We start from the raw sequence: 6,094 nt of genomic DNA, 5'->3' as shown, positions 1-6,094 counted from the left end.
AACACAATATATAACGTTATATAAATACAATAACGTTATATACAGCGAATCTGAAAAGGCGAATATTAACGTTATATAACAACAGTAACGTTATGTACAATGTCAGATACGACTCTTATCCAGTTATAACATGCAATTCAAAAAACTGAAAAACGTGGTTATATATCAAAAACCATACAACGTTACAAACACAATATATAACGTTATATAAATACAATAACGTTATATACAGCGAATCTGAAAAGGAGAATATTAACGTTATATAACGTTATATAACAACAGTAACGTTATGTACAATGTCAGATACGACTCTTATCCAGTTATAACATGCAATTCTCATATGTATAATAACAACTTCAAATACACCAAATTCAATGTCAGAAACGAAATCAAGAGCAACAGATCAATAGAGAGATAGAGTTACCAGGGAAGGAGGGAGGTGAGACTAGGGCCTGGATTTCTTGGAATGAATCGTCTGGGAACAGAATATATTCGCGATCACCGGAGAAGGAACAGAAGATCACCAACACCAGAATAAGAATCGTGATAAACGAATGAGTAATAGTAGATGATCTCAAGATCAAGCCCTAGCTTTCTGATTTCATGCTCTTTCTCTCTGACTCTCTATTCTAACGTAAAAAGCGTGGATTCAAACGTCAGGGGATAATGGGGGGGATAATGGGCTAAACATAAGGGATTTGAATGGAAGGGTAAATCAGTCAGGGATTATTTTTCTTTTAAATGAAACGGACTTTATGCCTTATCAAATATCTATTAGTGGACCTAGTGGGTTAGAAACATGATCAATGGACTTAATGGGTTTGAAACGTGGTCTAATGGACCCTAGGCCAATTTTTTAAAAGAAAATATTAGAACGACCTTACCAGTTGATGGATGAAGAAAATCAATGAAAGAGAAAAACTATTCCTATTTGAAATTTGCTGGTGAAAATACTCCAATCCAACCATCAATTGATGGGTTCAAAATGCTACATTCCAGTCAACCAATCAGTATTTTGCCCCTGGAAAAGATAAGGAGTGTTGCATCGGTTAGTCATAATCGTTTAATTTTAGGTCAATTTAGCACATTTAGGTCATGTTTGATGGAGCGCTAATCATTTGTCCTAAATAAGATAAAAAGAAAAATCAGACTAATAGGTCAATTTAGCACATTTAGGTAATGTTTGATGGAACGCTAATCCTTTCTATTGAATGAGATAAAAAGAAAAATCAGACTAATTAAAAATGAGATGCTCGTAGAGTACCAATAAACTTGATGTAGAATACCACTAAAATATGAAAACCACATTTTTGCCAATATTTAGGGGAGACATGCAAGCTAAGAAACATATTGAAATCTAAGAAACATGAAATGGAAAACCGTTGCCGAAAAATAAAAGATGGTAGAAAATTTTCTATGCTGCCTATCAGATTTTCAAAGATTAGTAAACAAAAAAAGTAATGAACACGTTTTCTAGAATATATATCAAATTAAACTTCACAGACAAATATATATAACAGTTAATATACCAACAGTTTTTATTTTCCCACAACATGTCAGTAGTAGTAAAACAATGATAGACTCGAAGTCATCTAGGTTTTCATATAAGTGAACTGTATCCACCTAACTACATAAGTGAATTTTTTTTTGGGATTTGTGATGCCAGGTCAATATTTTTTTGTCTGGACCCAATTGACTACTTAACTCCAAAAAATTGAGAATATTGGTTGCTTTTAGGAAACCATTATTTTAGAACCCAAAAGTGCCATACTCCAACTTTTTTCAATGAGAATAATGGTTGCTTTTAGGAAAGCATTATATATCTTAGAATCCAGAAGAGCCATACTCCAACTTTTTTCGATTGAATATTAGTTGCACATGACAGCCGTCACTCCATTAGGAGTAAATATTGGTTGCACATGACATGCAATTTTCTCCATAAGGAAATCCTCCTCATCAAGAAAGAAATACTCAACCCAAAAACTTAACACACGTACTCAACCCAAAAACTTAACACACATATGCATACGATGATATCTCACTTAATGCTATTTTATAAACTCCATAGGGTGAACAAAGAGAACAAGAAAAAAGAAGATGAGAGAATTCACGTGGATAGAGAACAAAGAACTAATTTTCCGATTCACAACCATTTCAAAAAAAAGAGAACAAAATAGGCATACCTGTAGAAAGAGAACTGGAGAGAGGGCAAGAGTCAGGGAGACGGAAATGAGAACTTGAAAAAAGAAACGTTTAGGGAGAGAGAGAGAATAGAAAACAAACAATGAAAACAAATCATTTAGCATTTAACGACAATCCTTACCAAAAATGTTAAAAATTTCTAGTGAATAGGGAATATCAGTCAGCGTAAATTATGTGTATGTTCAAACACGTAATGCACACGTATAGAAAGAATATAATTATATTGCTTTGTCTTGCCGTTTCAATACCCAATTTCCATATATATTGCTTTGCCCATTCAATACCCATAAGGAATATATATTGGTTTGCCGTTCCCACATATATTGCTTTCCAAAATCCCGTTTGCTTTGCCATTTCAATTAATTGCTGGGGTCTAAGAAATGTGTGTTAATTCAGCCAGTATAGTCTATAGTCTCTGTAACCAATGTTTTGATGGAAATATGTTTTGAAGAAAAGAGCATAAAAGTAAAAAAATAAAATTATACATTGTATGTATTGAACGCAACAAAAAATCTACTTTAGATGCAAGCCTAGTATCTACATCCCATGTGATAGAAAATGTGTTCTTTTCATGCAAGCTAAAGCTTATGTGGCTACGGTAATGTGTGTTTTTTCATGCAAGCTTAAGCTATGGCAATTCTCTATCCCTTTAAAAAATAAATCTATCCTTTTAACTGAAGCTAAAGCTTCAAAGACAAGGTTTGAGAAATCCAATCCAAAAAATAAATCTTATACCCGTGCAATATGGTTGTTGGAAGAATTTTTCAATTAACTCCAACTCCCAATTAGAATCCAGCACTAAGAACTGGCCGGGAAAAAAAAGGAGAATTAACCATGGGTGGAGGACAAAGAACTGAGAGACATACATGTGGAGAGAAAACCGGAGAGAAGGCGAGGGTCAAGGAGACATGAAAGAGAACCGGAAAGAAAAAGTTTAGGGAGAAAGAAAAAAAACCAAAAAAATCAAGATTCCCATAAAAATCTATCACCCAAAAATCTGCCATTATCTCCCAATAAAATTAGTTGGTTTATTTTATGTATTTAAATGCAAAACTTTCTATAAATCAATACATCAAATCTTTCCAAAAATCCTCCATCGCCTATTAATTAGAGCTGGGCAACGGACACGAAACAGGATAACACAATACGAACCGGACACGAAATTAGCGGGTTAGGGTTGAGTATTTCTGACGCGAAACACGAAAATGACGACTCGAGAACACGAATTCTAAATGGGTCAGGTTCGGGTTGAACACGCGAGACACGAAATTGACACGATTAACACGTTTACTAATCCGTGCCACTCATTAACACGGTATATATATATATATATATATATATATATATATATATATATATATATGTATGGTATATCTGTAATTCTATATAGAGTTGGGCAACGGACACGATAACACGACACAAACCGGACACGAAGTTAACGGGTTAGGGTTGAGCATTTCTGACACGAAACATGAAAATGACACAACTCGAGAAACACGAATTCTAAATGGGTCGGGTTCGGCTTGGGTGGTTTGTGACACGAACCCGACTGACCCGACACAACCTATTACCCGGGTCTTTATTAATCAATTGACGTATATTGTGTTGAACAAACTTTCCAAAAATCAGCACACACGGTTTAATTGTATACCAAAACCAAAAAATTAAATACCAAAATTGAAAGAATCAACACTCAATCATCTATTCCAGAAAGTGCAAAGTATTTACGAAAATGCCAAGGGTTGAATAAAGGGTGGAGATTTATGCAGAAAAATGTATTGCAAATCCAACGATGGAGGGAAAATATGTGGGCCACCACACCGTCTCGCCTATTAATCAATTGACGTATATTGTGTTGAACAAACTTTCCAAAAATCAGCGCACACGGTTTAATTGTATACCAAATCCGGAAAATTAAATACCAAAATTGAAAGAATCAACACTCATCCATCTATTCCAAAAAGTGCAAAGTATTTACGAAAATGCTAAGGGTTGAATAAAGGGTGGAGATTTATGCAGAAAAATGTATTGCTAATCCAACGGTGGAGGAAAAATATGCGGGCCACCACACCGTCGCGATTTGTATAATAGATAACAATGTAATAATATAATTACGTTTGTGTTCCTTAAAAAAAAAAACCATTGTAATAATTAACTTTAATTTTTGACTAGATCGAATCAAATCATATACTAGAATTTATAGATTCCAGAGTAATTACATAAAGTAATTACATCACATATAATATTGGTCTAAAATTTAAAATTATGGTAATCCCTTCGAATTCATACCAAGAATTCCAATCCATGGAGCAGTACCTCAAGCAAATAGGGTAACTTACATGAGGTGGCACCGTATCAGTAATTTTAACTACGAGAACCCCCAAGATCATGAAGTAATTATTACTCCCAAAAGAGAGAACCAATAGTTGTCATTTCGGTTCTTTGTTCCTAGTTACGTACCTAAGACCCCAGGACCAAAGTCGGTCTTGAGCTAAAACTCAAGAGGTGGCCAGCTTAGACTTAAGAAAATTTAAATATGTTGGGGGCCTTTTCTACGTTGGTACTCCTTATAGTAGTCCAACAAATAAGGGTCATATCTTTACTCTTTGCTTTAGACTACCGAAATGTTAGGGGCGGCTCCACCTAAGACCTTTTCTAACCGAAATGGTACTCCTTATGTTGGGGGCCTTTTCTAACCTAAAAAAGTTTTTGATGCTTGAACTATAAAGTGAGTTTATCTCAATCAAGGTTTTGAATACCTTACACGGTAAGGTACCGTTTCATGTTATTGGTACGGTACATACCGGTATTGGTAACTTTTTCGGTATCATTTCAAATTTCATCGTTACAAAGTTCATAAATGTAGTATTTGTAGCTTTATGTTTTTAGTTTGATGAATATGATAATATTTTTGTTAATGCCAAAACTCTAGTGCATAAAAAGTTTGTACCATGACCAATGTACAAGCCTTTTATGCACTGAAATATTGGCACTGACAAGAACAATTTTGGCATTATCACTACCCGATTATTCTATAAATCAAAGTTTTTAAGGTTTTCTTTTTTTCATTTTGACCACTCTTTCCCTCTCTTCTCAATCTTCCCCACGGTTGTGGATTTGATCTCTCATCCCTCTCTCTCATTTTCATGATTAGGGTTGAGCTAATCTCTCTCCTTTGAGTGAGAGTATAGATCTCCCCTTTCCGTCTATTTTTGGGTTGACCACCACCAATATGTGGTGAATTTGGAGCTTCAGTATTCAACGGCTTTTTGGAGGCAACAGTGGTGGAGTTTTGCCAATAGTGGTAGCGGTGGCGAGCTTGGTACTTTTGCCTGATGCAAATCTAAGTTCTTCCAAAACCCGGTCTTGAGTGGACTTGTGGGTTTTCCACTATGTTACAATTTTTTTTTACGGCTTTCGTATTTTATTTTTTCTTGTATTTGTAGACTAGTAGTCTCCTTTGTACTTGTCTTTTATTATGAATGCAATATGTTTCTACTTCCTCCAAAAAAGAATCATTTTGAGCAATGACATTCCATCCTACGTACAAATTAATGGATGGTTATAATGTGGAGGCTATATTTATAAATTTGTACATGCAAAATATAAACCGTCATATGAGCCCCGTAAAATCTTTCTACCCTTTAAATTTGTACATGATCTGCACCCAAAGCAGTCGTATTGTAGGGGTAAAGTGTCTTATGCAGCTTCATTGGACGATCACACTTTACAATGCTTTACTTGGTCTTTGTCAAACACCTCTCTTCATCTCTCTCAGCCGAAGAGAGCATGCCAGCGGTATGCCAGTAGCTGAACGGTAACCAGTGAACCACTAATATCAATGGGAAAATACAGCAAAATAAAACTAGTCAGTGCTTGGTGTACCGGTTTT

Source organism: Rhododendron vialii, chromosome 12a, assembly GCF_030253575.1.
Source record: "Rhododendron vialii isolate Sample 1 chromosome 12a, ASM3025357v1".
NCBI lineage: Eukaryota > Viridiplantae > Streptophyta > Magnoliopsida > Ericales > Ericaceae > Rhododendron > Rhododendron vialii.
This window is presented reverse-complemented; position numbering follows the sequence as displayed.